The sequence below is a fragment of the Branchiostoma belcheri genome, unplaced genomic scaffold (genome assembly GCF_001625305.1).
Source record: "Branchiostoma belcheri isolate BF01 breed outbred unplaced genomic scaffold, Haploidv18h27 scaffold22, whole genome shotgun sequence".
Taxonomy (NCBI): domain Eukaryota; kingdom Metazoa; phylum Chordata; class Leptocardii; order Amphioxiformes; family Branchiostomatidae; genus Branchiostoma; species Branchiostoma belcheri.
Genome location: NW_017803713.1, coordinates 245,471 through 260,553, shown reverse-complemented (window position 1 = coordinate 260,553; position 15,083 = coordinate 245,471). Strand labels below are relative to the sequence as shown.

At 40.7% G+C, this 15,083-nt stretch overlaps 1 protein-coding gene across 4 annotated transcripts in view; it reads right to left on the bottom strand.

The window, feature by feature from the left end:
• The window catches only part of LOC109470324 (eukaryotic translation initiation factor 4 gamma 2-like), a 37,457-nt gene that overhangs the window by 18,647 nt on the left and 3,727 nt on the right, over positions 1-15,083 (bottom strand). For 3 of the 4 annotated variants that reach the window (XM_019769240.1, XM_019769238.1, XM_019769239.1), the window contains exons 2-3: positions 4,954-5,151; positions 4,311-4,421 (exon numbers count right to left, since the gene is read on the bottom strand). The gene's annotated coding sequence lies outside the window, so the exon portion shown is untranslated. Of the gene's footprint in view, positions 1-4,310; positions 4,422-4,953; positions 5,152-15,083 lie in introns of those variants that run through there. The other variant, XM_019769241.1, reaches the window with a different exon arrangement.

Below are 15,083 nucleotides of genomic sequence, written 5' to 3'. Positions count from 1 at the left end.
GCACCAGCCCTCCCCCCCCGGTAAATATCGTACAGTCCCTTATATTTAGGAAATGGTACTACACTTTTCTCTCTGTATATAATATCCTTATATATATAGTATACCTTCCAGTGCACAATGCCCTTTCAGACTTGGAATGCCATAAATGTTTAATTTCTAACTCTAGACAAGGTCAGACAGGTTCCATTATTGCTTTATCATCTCATAGAGCAACTTCTAAACCAGATAAGTATAAAGCAGAGGATGTAATTCCAGACTAATTTTGTGCAGTGCTGGCAGGGTAACAGATGCTCTGGAGCCCTAATGTCTCTGACCCTTGTGCCAGAGTAACTCCACACAAATCAATCAGAAGTTAACCATCACAGTGTACTCATTGAGCAAATAAAGGTTAACTCTATATTATTGCTGACTTTTCATATGTCCAATATTCTGGTAAAATACCGTTAGGCCACACCGTCTTAATTTTATGGATGACATCCTCTGAAGTCCCCCAAACTAGTGCGCCCAGGCGAATAAAAAAACAAAAATTCCAGCCAAAAAACATGCTAAATAAAGTATTATAATATTAACCCACAGGAATACAAACCTTTTTGCAGAATTTATTAATCATGCAGCTATGTACGTATGTACTGAGTTTTAGAGTCGTGGAGCTTCGGTAGCCTGCCCAGTGGACGGCTCCATATTTTCGCTAACTACCATGGAATACCCAGGCCTTGAGCCAGGCCAGAGGACGTAATCTTTTTTTCTTTTGAGAACAGGTGAAAATCAATGTGCGCACGGATGTCATCCATAAAGTTAAGTCGGTGTGGCCTTATGTTACTGCATACATGCCCATGTGCACTTGCCCATGAAAACGTTCTGTAAAATTCTCAATGTGATACATGCCGAGGTTGCGTATTTGGGACCTCTTACATCTTAGTGGGGGCACAAAGAGAAATCTTCCCTACATAAACCCCTTACAGTCCCTCCTATAGCAAGCTCGTATCCTAAAAGGTCACACCAGCCGGAGAGAAGGTCACTGTCAACGCCAGCGGTAATCACCCTGACCTTGAAACCTTCCGCTATCATGTTTGACTTGCTGATCCAACCAAAACAAATGACTACCTGCCTACGGGCCAAATGGATGGGGACAAATCATTACTGGTAGTGGGGAGAGAAGAAAACTAATTCACCTACACTAAAATAGCTTCCGCTATCATGTTTGACTTGCTGATCCAACCAAAACAAATGACTACCTGCCTACGGGCCAAATGGATGGGGACAAATCATTACTGGTAGTGGGGGGGGGAGAGATAACTAATCCACCTACACATTTAGAATAGCAAGAAAAACATTGATTAAAGGCATTGAATGTAATTTTAGAGGGAAAAAACAACTAATTTTCTGGATGAGGAAATCTGTCTGATGTTGACATTTACTGCCATTTCTTATAAAATATTCACCATCATTTCACACTTGAAGAACTGAAGCATTTGAAATAGCTCTACAAACAAGTTACATAAGGACTAACTTTATTTTTTGGTACCACCAATAAATAGGCCAGCCTATGATACAAAATAAGCAAATGCTTTCCGTCAGCAACATTGCATTTTTACCTAACAGATATCAGTCACAGTGCAATGGTTAGCATTAATTCAACTTAGTAAAAGATATTAAACAATGACATTGACCAGAAAATTTTCTTTTTTTGAAAATCCAGTGTTGCTGCCCTGAAATCTCGCTTTGGGTGCATTTAATTTGTTATTTTAATCGACAAGCCTTTTCCTCTGATTCTTGCCGGTCGATCCCTGATGTAGTCTGGATGAGGGATTGCAGACTGCTTTTTGATAGATTCTCTATAAAGTGGGCTGTCAAACGTGCTTGGACTCAAGTATGCAACTTTGCCATGAAATAGCTGTGGACTAGATATTGGCGACTTGCCACAGCATAGGTGACTTACAGGGATAAAATCTGAATTTTTTTTACTAGATTTTTTGTACTAAGTTGTAAATTAAAAAAGCAACATCTGAATAATTAAACAAGCTGTGTCACCATTTTCTCCAGGATATTCTCCAAAATTCTTGTAAATAACCCTCTGAGTCTGAGACAGTATTTCCTGATTTTTGAGGGACGATTTTTGTATAGTTTTCTGTCTGTTCCATAGTTATGAAGGGACAAAGCAGTGTTCTAACCAGGCATTTTTAGCATGGGGCCCCCCTATGCTATGATTTTCACCCCGTATGCTATAATTTTGACCCCTATGCTATACTTTTGACCCCTATGCTAAGTTTCAATCAGCATAGGGGTGTTTTGGGAGAACCTTCATAAATCTTGCAAAAAAATGAAAATATAACTTTAGAATGAAGCTATAGCAAAGGGAAAACCTTAACTTCACAAAATCTGTTCCACATTAAACAAGAAATAGTGTCTCAGGGGGTTATGAGTTTCTAAATTTTTTGGGCTCAATGCATGATTTGCACCACGAAAGTTCCAGTCTTCTGTATCTGACCCCTATGCTATGAAAAAAAACCTGGCTAGAACACTGCAAAGGGTTTTCCCAAAAAGAAACGCCCCTATATGCTGCTTTAAATCATAGTATAAGGGGCCCTGTACTAAACCAGCCTAGTGAGAACCCTGATATTGCTCCTTGCATCCACAAAAAGCCTCCATGGGGACAAAATTATGCGTGCTTTGAAAGCTTTGACCTTGGTCCAAGTCTAGCGTGCTTCCTGTCAGAGTTCCCAGAACAAATTCAAGCTAGGGGAAAAGCTAATGTAGGCTTAACTCTGATTTATGTAAATTTGAAGGTGTAGAGCTGCTACCAGCATTCAGTTGTACTTAATGCACTTTCAAATGGTGCACTTCAGAGGGCATCATTTTCGCGGCGGTCTGTCACTACGGTATTCTTTCCCATTGCGAGGCGCGTTCTAAAAGGTATCGGGTTACAAGACGCTATTTTGGCCGATTTTGGCCTACCAGTGAAACACTTGAAAATAAACAAAAAGGATTTAATGGTAAATTTCGTCAAATTAAAATGAAATTATTGCCTTAACATTCTTTCAATATTAGCTGTTTATGTTAAATCATTGATTTTTCAAAATTTCGCTGCGAAAGACGATTTTTTTTCGGGTTTCCGACCACAAGTCATGTCATGTTTTTAGGCAAACATCGTTTTAACCTGGCTACGTATATTACCCCAGATTACCGATTTTTATATTTTTCGACGACTAGGAATAAGATCAAAAATCGTGTTTTAGGGATTTTTTAATTTCTGATTTTAAGTCTAGTTTTTGTCGACATATTGGTGAAAAAATGATTTGTTTTTACATTTTTCGCACTAAATTACCCATACTTCAAACTTGAGGCCATTTTTATAAAATCCCTAAAACACGATTTTCGGGACAACCGTAACGGTCATTTTGAGCCGTGAATGGGGTATGCTTGACTTTCCATGCTTGCAGGTTAAAACGAGTTTTGCAGACATGTCATGTCGACCAAAAGTCTGCATTGTGTTATTCATACTGGCGTAAAGAATCATTACAGTATTCAAGGTCACCCAAGGATACGACAGTAGCTTCGCTTCATGTTACATGTCCACAAAAAAATGATAGCGGACATGTATTGTCCACGAAACTGTTTGTATCTATAGAAAAGTGTTGTTTTTTATCTGTTGCACGGCACGGAGGCAGAAAGGCTTGTTTTGCCGCTTTATTGTAAATGACCGCAGGTGACCCCGAAATAGAACGCGGGTTCGATTCGAATTGCCCAGATCGAACACGATCGAACACAGTTCGGGTTCTATGGCATGTGGGAACTTTGCAACCCAGATTTTACCACCGTGTTTCTGGCAAATTTTCGATTCAACTGGGAAACGAGAAATCAGAGAGTTCTGAGAAAGTATGAAATCCTCAACAAACCTTCCTGAATTCCCCTACAATTCCTACCGGCTCCCCCTGCCAGATCATTAAAAGACCTTTGACCCCCTGTCGTTCTGCCTGTCAATCTTCCCCCACCCACATGCTGTCATACTCTGTCCAGACAGATATGCAAACCTACAGCTTAGCCACCCTTCTTGCTGATTGACTGTTGAGATAATTTGATCATTGATCAACACCCTTCTTGCTGATTGGCTGTTGAGATAACTTGATCATTAATCAACTGCATTGGAACACCTGCAACAGCTAACAAATTGACAATAGTAACTGCCTTCAATGTTTTAGTAGGCAATGTCAAACTTTCCTGCTCCAGAATTGGAATATAGGGGACGCACTAGGCAGTAAATGTTTGTTTTTTTAAATATTAAAAATAAACAGCAATCAATACAGACGTACCCACGAACTCTCCTGAAGGTGGTTTCATTTTTCTCTTGTTGGGTGCGCACGTCTCGCTTAGTACTGCTTGGAGGTATCCATCTTGGGATCGCTGGGGATGAACCACCGCTCCTGGAGGGGGGTGCAGGTATGAGTGAAATGTTCACAGGGATTATCACACATTCTTTCAAAGTACCATTAGCTGACCCCTTCACTGTTATGTTGATGAATAAAGTAAGATGGACAAGCAAGAGAAAGATATTATATACAGATATAGAAGTGGATCCTTCTCTGTCTTTGTTTGAATATTTTGGAATTTTGTAGCTCATGGCGGACAAAATGCATTCCCTCTCACCACCCTAAATTTTGGGCGCTCCACATGTCAAATTTTGCTGTCAGACTAAGCTTAGTCTAGCTTATGTTTAATAACATCTTTTTCTATATCTTGATATGCCAAATTTGTGTCCGTTTTAAGGTTATGTTTTTGTCTGTATTACAGTATTGTTTGGAACACTGTACACTTAGAAAACCGTGCACACTGTTATTACGGTAATGTTTAGAACACTGCACATTAGAACACTGTGCACACTGTATTACGATAATGTTTAGAACACTGTGCACACCACAATACCAGACCAGTAAAACCCTGTATTGTCCGCCGTACCTGGCTGTTGGTGTCGCAGCACCACCTTTGCTGCCAGAGCCGCCGGGCCCGCTCGGCCGGGGTGTCTCACTCCCTCCTCCTGCAGAACGACGAGAGGCCACACCCGCTCCGCTCGGGCCGTCCAGTTTTCTACCCTGTCCTCCGCAACAAGCCAAAAAATAGGGCACGATATAAAAGGAAAGGGGAGGGGGGAGTTACCTGCAGGACAAGAGAGGGGAAAAAGATAAACATTGGTTACATACCCTCAAACACAACCTACCAAGCTCTTGTCTTCTTGCCTTATAATACAAGGTGGTCTTGTGGTTAGGGTTGTTGACTCAGAATCGGAAGGCTCTGGGTTCCAATCCCTAGCAGGCCCTAGTGTTGTACCCTTGGGAAAGTCACTTTGCACCTATATTTTCAATCAACTTGGGTGAAAATGAGTACCTAGCTTTGGTTAGGGACGTCCTTTCGATAGGACATAAAGCTCAGGCAAAAGAAGGGCACACTTGATAAAAATTAAAGGAAAGTTATTGAAATCAAGAAAAAATCAAACTAATGTTTTTAAACATGACAAGCAAAGATAATCTTTACATTTAGCAACCACTCAGAGACATCAAAGATTGAAATAACCCTTTTTCTGACCACTATTATCAGGTTTTTTGACCCTTCATCTTCTGCTATTAGATGTACTGTCACTGAAGGACATTCTGCTTTGGACAGTTTTTCACCATGGAAACCTCCATCAACCTTAATCAACCCTTTGTGTAGTGATGAACGCTAGAGAAACAAAAGTAACATCTTCCAATCAAGGACAATGGGAAACCATATCAACCTGGACAAAATACCAGGTTGTTATAAAGTAAGTACAGTTTTTAGATATGATGTTAGATAACATTTTCAACTACACAAAATCTGTTGATGCCTGACCAACATCTGAATTTTCTGTATCATCACGACTTGTCTTCAACAGAACTTAAAACTATAAGGATGTGCTTTCATTTGGCTTGTCCTTGGATTCAGTGTTCTAGCCAGGGTTTTTTCATATAGTATAGGGGTCAGGAATAGAAGAGCAACTTTCATGGCGCAAATCACACATTGAGCCAAAAAAGTTTGAAACTCATAACCCTGAGACACTATTTCTTGTTTAATGAGGAACAGATTTTTTGAAGTTAAGGTTTTATCTTTGCCATAGCTTAATTCTAAAGTTATATTTTCATTTCTTGCAAGATGTATGAAGGTTCTCCTTCCCAAAACACTCCCTATGCTGGTTGAAAGACAGCATACTGGGGTCAAAATTATAGCATGGGGGCCCCCATGCTAAAAAGGCCTTGGCCAGAACACTGCCTGGGAAGTACAACATTTGCATGCATGGCACACAAATTTCCTGGAGCACCAGTCCAAGAAAATGGACTCCTGCTATCAGTTCCAAATTCGATTATTGGGAAACAGAGTGGTTTTGTCTGAGTTCACCCCCGGGCAAGGCTAGTGATACTGCAGTGAGGGCACGTGGATGAATCATTGAAACAAAAAATCAATGTCTCAGTTTTCTGTCTTGCTTTTCAATGTCAGGTAGTTCACTAAGGCCACAGCAAGTAATTTTCATGGATGACATCTGCGCCCGCATTGATTTTTGCCTGATTTTGAAAAAAAAAAGGAAATTTTGTTGCCCTGACAGTGGTCAACATGCCAAAAATGGGTAAAATGGTCTGTCTTGCCATGCTGGAAAGTAGATGGCGGATAAATATGAAAAGAGGAGACAAGATAAGGATCTGATTTGTTGTTTTTGTCTTTTACTTTGATGAAGTGATGTACTTTTTAAAGTTGTTTCAGTGAGAAATGGATATTGTAACAGTTGGCAATTAACTTATTTTTTTTGCACAAATATAGGTATAATTTCTTGTCTGACAAGGTTTATGATGTCAGAATTTGAAAATGAAGAAATCTTTTTTTTTTGGCCCGCCTTGTTCTTTTTCGCCCTATCGCATTAGGGACTGTACGATATTTACCGGGGGGAGAGGCCGGTCGTCTGAGGGGGGAGGGCCTAGGAAAAAAAATTTGAGCCGGGGAGAGGGCCTAGGAAAAAATATTTTAATTTGGGGGAGGCCTAGGTAAAAATTTTTCCAAGATCCCTTCAACTCTACAACGTTTTTATACACTTTCAAAACAAGATTAACGTCTGTCCCATACATATCGTAGTGATTTGCCGGTCATTGGAATCGGCAGAATTTTACGTTCCAATAATATCCATCCCTATTATTATAAATGTATTCGCCCAAATCTCCCACAGTCCTCTTCAAAATCTTGTATTTTCGCCAGAATCGGCGAAACTGGACTACACAGCCAAATTACATGGATTAAAGTCATGTCAATCGCGGCTATCGAAAGGATACCGATCAAAAATGTAGGGAAGGCTTGTCGGAAGATTTTGAAAATTAATTTTCGCCGTTCAACGCACCCTTCCCAGTGGTGTGCGTGCGTCGGCAAAGGTGACCCGCTGGTCCCACCTCGCAACTCGCTCAAACTTCTCGGCGTGGATGTCGGATGTCGACGGATTAATTTGGTATTTTTTTAAACCAAGGACTATTCTAACATTTATATCTATGTCCCTCCAAAGTTAATTGAAAACAACACGTAACTTGGCAATATTGTTTTCCTGTTTGCAATAAAATTGACGCTAGGGGTGGGTACCGGTCCAGGTGGACTGGTTCGGACCGCAAAAATTTTATCCGTCCGGTCCGAAAAACCGAAACGTCAGTGGACCGGTTTTTTGGACCGGAACAAAAATTTAAACTTGTACAGTTACTGATGATCACTAGATACAAGAAGCCAGCCAGGAAAATGAAAATCCAGCCTCAAAATAAAAGAAATTTACCTTAGTTTCCGTATCTCTCATTCTGCAACAATATTCTCCATATTTTCATTACCAATAGTCATCTAGAAATCATAAAAGAGAACTTTACAGGTTGCGTTTGCTTCGGATCGATCAAGCTGACCACATGGTCACACTGTGCCCCACATAAATTTTCACTCGAAATGAGAAATTAGTACCCAACAAAACGGACCATTAGGTTCCCAAGGCTGTATTACTCTTTTGTTCTTGTGGTCAACTTGTTTTCTTTGCTTGAATCGCGTAAAATACCAAGGAAAATACAAGGAAAGTTCGGGAATCGGCTCTGAACTGTGCCGAGCGGCCGCCATCTTGGATTCCCAAATTTGGACCTGCAATTTGGCCCAAACCGCTAGAGGGGGCGAATGCACAAAATCCTGCGATGTGATTGGTTGGGAAGTGTAATGTATTAATATATTCGGTTCTGAGGTCTTAGTAGCTATAGGACAAGAGGAGAAGCTTGATAATGTATAGAACGGATAAAATAGGATAAAATAAAATTAAAATAGGATAAAATAATATATAAATTTAAAAAAGATAAATTTTAAAAATTAAAAAAATAAATAAAAAATTTTGTAGTGGTTACTTTAAGCATTTAGCAATGATCATTTAGCAAAAATTATTTGGTACTGATACTCCGGTATCCAGAATCAGGTACAGGTACAGGTCCGGACCTGGACCTGATCCTCTGGACCTGGACCTGGACCTGAAAGAGCCGAACAGGTACCCACCCCTAATTGACGCGGAAGAAGTTCGTGAACGAAAGGTAGGCTAGATTTATTTCGATTACACTGACTGACCGTAACGTTACTGACTTTAATAGCTCGATGTACCAGCGAAATTTGTGCTGCCAAATTTGCCCCTCACGGCATGCAAAACATGGGTTGAAATTCAAAATTTTTCCGGGGGGACATGCCCCCCCCCCCCGCCCAAAAGCCGGGCCTACTCGGGCTCTAGTGGCGCCTGCGGCGCGATGGCTCGCGCCTTCGGCGCTTCATGCAGGGACAATTTTCAATCAAAATCTCGCCCTCCCCATACGAAATTTCACTCTCTATGATTCACGCCGGGGGGAGGGCCTAGGAAAAATTTTTTGAGGCGGGGGGAGGGCCTAGGAAAATTTTTTTTGACCTGGGGGAGGGCCTAGGAAAAAAATTTTTACGCTACCCCCGGACGACCGGCCCCCCCTCCCCGGTAAATATCGTACAGTCCCTTAGATTTGGACTCTGGAGGATGTCATCCATAGTATTTACTTTCTGTGGCCTAATGTGAAAAATCACCAGAAAAAAAACCTGTTTGGAATTTCTTTTGAATTTTGATAGAGATTTTGATCAGGATCTCTGCTGGTAAAATCACTGATAATAAATATACATCATGCGAATGAAAAACTCAACTACAAGAGGACAACACTAGAATACAATATTTAGTAAGTATATGTATTACAGTAATAAACATGACGAATGGACACCTCAAAGCGCTCTTTGACATATGAAAGTATTGTTGCCACTCAAGGTCAAATATATGATTTTACATCAGAAACCAGGCTTTTAGCTAGGATTTTTTTGTTGGGTGTCCATTTTTTTAATTGTATGCTATGCATAGTGAAGACGCGCTGTGCGCAAGCTTTTTAGGGGGGCTTTTCTTTAAATTCATAATGCTCTCAAACACTACTTTCTGCATTTTGAGGTGCAAATGTGAGTTTTTTTTTCCATCAGTAAACCATTTTTGTATTTATAGTAAGGCTGAAGGGAGGCATGTGTGCATGGGAGTGGGAAAAATAGGGCGTCTTTAGGGTGTCCTACCAAAAAGTAGGGCGTCCAATTTCTTATCATTTTCAGTACAGGGCGTCCAAAAGACACCCTGGACACCCCCCTAGCTAAAAGCCTGTCAGAAACGCATTCAAAACATGAATGTTAGAATGTTTGACTGGCACTGTTTGATGTTTGACTAAGTATGTGTTATCATTACAGTGTTCGAAATACCTGTCTGCAGTCTGCAATCTGCAGATAGATTTTCAAGATTGCAGAAGAAAAATTTATACAATCTGCAATTTTGCGGAAGTAAAAATAGGCTCCAGAGTCAATACTTTTCAATTTTAACAAACTCACCCTCAGGTCCCATCAAGGACAGACAAAACTTGAGCTCCTGTTCTGAAACAACAAGAGCTTCTTCACTAATTTGCATCATCCTTGTCTTGACTTGTCTATCTTTTGTTTCCTTTTTGACTTCCAAAAATTTGCATATCAATCAATAGTTCTTGCTTATAAACCCGCAGTTCCCCTTCAGTCTCTTAGTGTCACTGATGAGAAAGGTAGTAGTATGACCATTTTAGGTAGCACCAAAATTATATACAGCTACTTGAGTAACTGTTTTTGTGTGTCTTTTATTAGTATGTTTTAGTATGTTTTTGCAGAAAGTATATCTAAATTGCAGAACAAAATTTTGACTCTTCTGCAATATTGCAGAGCACTGAAAAAAAGTATTTCGACCACTGCATTATCAACAATGGCCAGTGCTGTTGTAAGTGAAAACCACATTCCAGACACCACAGGAAATGCCAAACATTTGAGCAGGCTCTTCTGTGAGGAATGTACCCAGCATGGAAGTTTACCTAGCTGTGACTGAGGAAGTATTACAACCCAAACATATGTAAGGCCTCAGGGATTGTCCAAGAAGGACAGAGAAGGGGATGAAAAATTTACATTTTACCTTTTCCTAATTCTACCCTCAAAAAAGCAGTTGCCACCAGACTTTCATACATTTTTAGTATATAGTGGGGATTTTTGTTCAACTTTTTTTACCCAATTCTCTGTGACCTCTCGGAGTCTCCCTTATCTTTCTAAAGGTCAAACAGGTTAGGGACAACAGATTAGATCTTAGACAGGAAGCTAGAGTGAAACAGGAAGCTTTTCATTCCACTAGCTTTCTTGTATCCGCCACCGTACAGATTACTACTACTGGTGTAGAATAGATTATAGAATCTACATGTGTACACTATATGACGGCAAAACTGTCCTTCCACTGACTATACATAAGTTAATTTGGAGCTCCAATCGTCTGTAAACTATTGCACAACGAAGGATGGAAGCCTTCAAGGTGAATTGTGGTGTGGCCGTGACTAAAATGGTTAATGAATCATTCTAAAGTTAGCTCCATCATTCAGCAAATGTCAGTTGGAAATCCCACCGGTATAATATATACAGGTTAATGTAGGTAAAGCTGTGCAGGTATTTCTCATGTCTACCTCACCTGCACCTAACCAACAATGAACTATATACTGCGTTTACATATATATGTAGGTGTACAAACATGGATTCTTATTTGCTGTATTGACTGTTATCAGCTATGAAGTGTGAAAAAAAATGGTCTCAGTCACATTTTAGCATAATCCATACTTCCTAAATCCTGAGTAGTGCAGGCAAAATTTGTCTGGTGCAAGTAATTTTTAATGGTACCTGCACCAGTTCAGGATTACTATATGCAGAAAAAAAAGGGGGATTTTGAGCCCTGGTTGGTAAAAAAAGAAATATTGATGCTTGCTTTGCAAATGATAGACTTTAATGTCCGTGGCAGAGAAACAATGAAGAAAGACATGCACTACTCGATTTGTTATGGCAAGACGAACGTGGCTTGCATATCAGACAGTCTGTCCTTAGCTGATCTCACTCAACCTTGCCCAGGGTGCTTTCTACAGGCATTATCATGTCACAACCAGGGTTGGACAAGTCCCATTGCCCACTTGCCCAGGGCAAGTAAAAGTACTGTTCGGGCAAGTGAATATCCCCCTGTACTTGCCCGATTGGGCAAGTAAATTTTTTTGATGCAAAGTACATGTATAGCCCCTGCAGTATTTCGACCAAGTTTCAATCAATTTTAATAAATTAAGCATCCAACATTTTAAACTCTATTATAATAATTTAAAAAATAATTTCTGCTAGTAAAATGCATAGAAATGCTTCATATTTTGGGCAAGTGAAAAGTTGGTTCGGGCAAGTGGAAATGACCAGGGACTTGCCCGATACGGCAAGTGAATTTTTGAAAACTTGTCCAACCCTGACAACAATCATCTACATCTGTATAGCCATGAACCAGTTGTGGGACCACATGGTCCAGCCCCAGGATAATCACCATGGCAACTGGAGAGGGGGTGGAGAAATCCATCATTTCTACATACCCTCTAATCAGATTTGTAAAGGCCAGATTTACATGTGAGCAAAGAACATGAACATGATGAAGCACAAAAACCATGCTCACAATGACACATATAATGACGGAGGGGGGGGGGTAGGCATACGCTAAATTATTACATGTAAATTGTCGGACCTTGGGGAGACATTACAATCTGAATCGGCAAAGCAGGACAGGTTATATGCAGGAAAATTAAATTATGCAGTTTTCGTTCAGTCCTGTGCATACACAGACAGGGTTCTCCCCAGACGATGGAACAGGGGCGCTGCGCCAGGCTACTCCCAGCTCAGCGCCAGTATACTGCTTTCCAAATTTAGGGTGTTGCATCCCAATTTTTCTACAAAATTTCGCTAAAATTCGAGAAAATTTCCTGATTTCGGGGCTTAGTAGCATCTATTTTCCCGCCGGCATTGTCTCTGAAAACTTGTGAATGGGGCGATAATCGAGTAAACAATGAGTATTTCGCACGACGCTACTGAGAGAATCGCTGTCATTGGTGGAACATCGGGCGCCCCGCTAGTGTTTTGAAGTCGTGTAAAGAAAGCTAATTGTCTGATTTCTTTGTAAACCAAAGCCCTCGACCCTGATAATAAGTTTAAAAATAAAAGCCGATACGTTTACGAACTTATAAACCGTAGACAATTCCCTACCGTACCGCGACATTATGAAGCATGTGGCGGCCGCGAAATTCGTTAACGCGACAGAAAATGTCTGGTTCATGATAGAGGTATTTCCCATGAAAATAACGTATACGATTTATTTTTCCCCTGCTGTCGGTTTGTAAGTCCCGAAACGTTAAAAAAGCTGAATTTTGCCCACAAACCCGGACGGGGGACGGCCTGTACCTATCGGCGTAGCACATGGCGGCCGCACCGCAAGGCTTCTGCCAAAAATCGGCAACGCGACAAAAAAATGCATGGTCCATTTTAGCGATATTTACCATAAAAATAACGTATGTGGTTTATTTCTCCCATGGTATGAGTTTTAAGGTCTCAAAACCTCTAAAAAAGCAGAAATTTGCCGACGAAAACGGACGGGCAAGGCATGGGGAGGGGGCTGTTGACGCCTGCATGACCCCCAAAAGGTCGAAGGTCATAGGGCACGTCCATTGCGCAATCACCTTAATTCGCCGATTTAGCTAATTTTAGGGCGTTTGAAAATTGATACAATCACATTATCGACTTGTAGACAAGCAAAGGGATAGAAACCAATAAAATGTTGTGCAGATTAATATTTTTTTCTTCAGATTTCTTTTTTTCTTTTTTTTTTAATTCAAAAGTATTTTCTTGAATGTGTAGTCCTAAACATGGGACCGATTTTTAATGTTAGAGAAGTGAAATTTTGTTTTGATGGTACTTTTGATGGTACGTTTTTTACAAGTTGGTGATAACATAAGGATTAGCATTAGGATAAGAAGGTTTTGTCCCAGCTTCTCTACATTTTCCCATAATTGCTTGCCTCAAGTTCCAAGTGGAAAATGTATGACTTAATGTCATATTCTGTTTCACTTGTCGAACTTGTAGGCACCGTTGGCCCCCGGTTAGGGGTCAGAGCGTGGAACCTATGCCCAATTTTTTCCTGTATGTTAACATTTTTTTCTGGCAGTTCAAAACCTGAAGTTGCAGGAAATGGCTTCCATTTGTATTTAGATAAAGAAAAATGCTTCAGCTTCCCCCCTCTGGAGGGGGGCCTTGCCCCCCCTCCAGACCTCCCCCCCACGACGCTATCGCGTCGTCTCGGGTGCTACGCACCCTCCTCCGGGGTACTCTCAAATCCTGGGGAGAACCCTGACAGAATTTGCACGGTCAGGATTTGCCCTTGTAAGTCTGCATCTGGGCATCTCTGTCAATAGAACAGTACTGTAACCAGGGCTTGAAATACTGGGTGCATGTGTACCCAATTTTTTTTCTGTAGGTGCATCAGTGCACCCAAATATTTTCATAGGTTTATTGTATGCAATATACATGTATAGTAGTTACAGCATATTCTTAAAGTTTAACATCTAAGTGTCAGAAAAAATAATACAATCATTGTTATAGTACTTTCCTTGAAATAGATTTTGCAGACCCTTTCTACTTATTTTATCTTACATCAGGGGTCTCCCCAGGCAATGGTGCAACGGCGGTGCGCCACTCCCAAAATTTCTAGCGCCACTCCCAAAATTTTCAAATTAAGGGTCTTCTCTTTGTATTTTCGCGGATAAATAGGCAAAAAACATCGAAATCTTGACGCGAGTGGCGTCCATTTTCCCGTCGGCATTGTTTCTGAAACTTGTGAATGGGCGATAAACGAGTAAACAATGACCATTTCGCACGACGCTACCGAGAGAGGCGCTGTCATTGATGGAACATCTGGCGCCCCGCTAGCGTTTTTAAGTCATGTAAACAACGCTAATTGTCTGATTGGTTTGTAAAACAAAGCCCTCGACCCCGAAAATAAGTTTATAAAGCCGATGCGTTTACGAACTAGCCGTGGAAAATTCCCTACCGTACCGCACCATGAGCATGTGGCGGCCGCAAAATTCGGTTAACGCAACAGATAAATGTCGGGCCAGTATAGCGGCATTTCCCATGAAAATAATGTATGTTGTTTATTTTTCGCCTGCTGTCGGTTTTTAAGTTCCAAAATGTCTGAAAAAGCAGAAATTTGCTCATAAAACGGGACGGGGGAAGGCGAGTCGCTATCGGCGTGAAGCACATGGCGAGGCCTTTTTAAAAATCGGTAACGCGGAAGAAAAATGCGTGGTCCATTTTAGCGATATTTACCATGAAAATAACGTATGTGGTTTATTTTCCCTCTGATGTTAGTTTTTACGTCCCGAAACCCCTAAAAAAGTAGAAATTTTCCCATAAAACGCACGGCCGAGGGGTGGGAGGGCGGCCGGCACAGAGCTGCATGACCCGTAAAAAGTCAAAGGTCATAGTGCACGCATATTACGCAATCACCCCAAAGCGCCGATTTAGCTAATTTTAGGGCGTTTAAAATTGATAAAATCACATTATTGATTTTTAGAAAACAATGGGATGGAAACTAATCAAAAACTTTGTGCTGAATAATTTTTGTCTTCAGAAGTTTT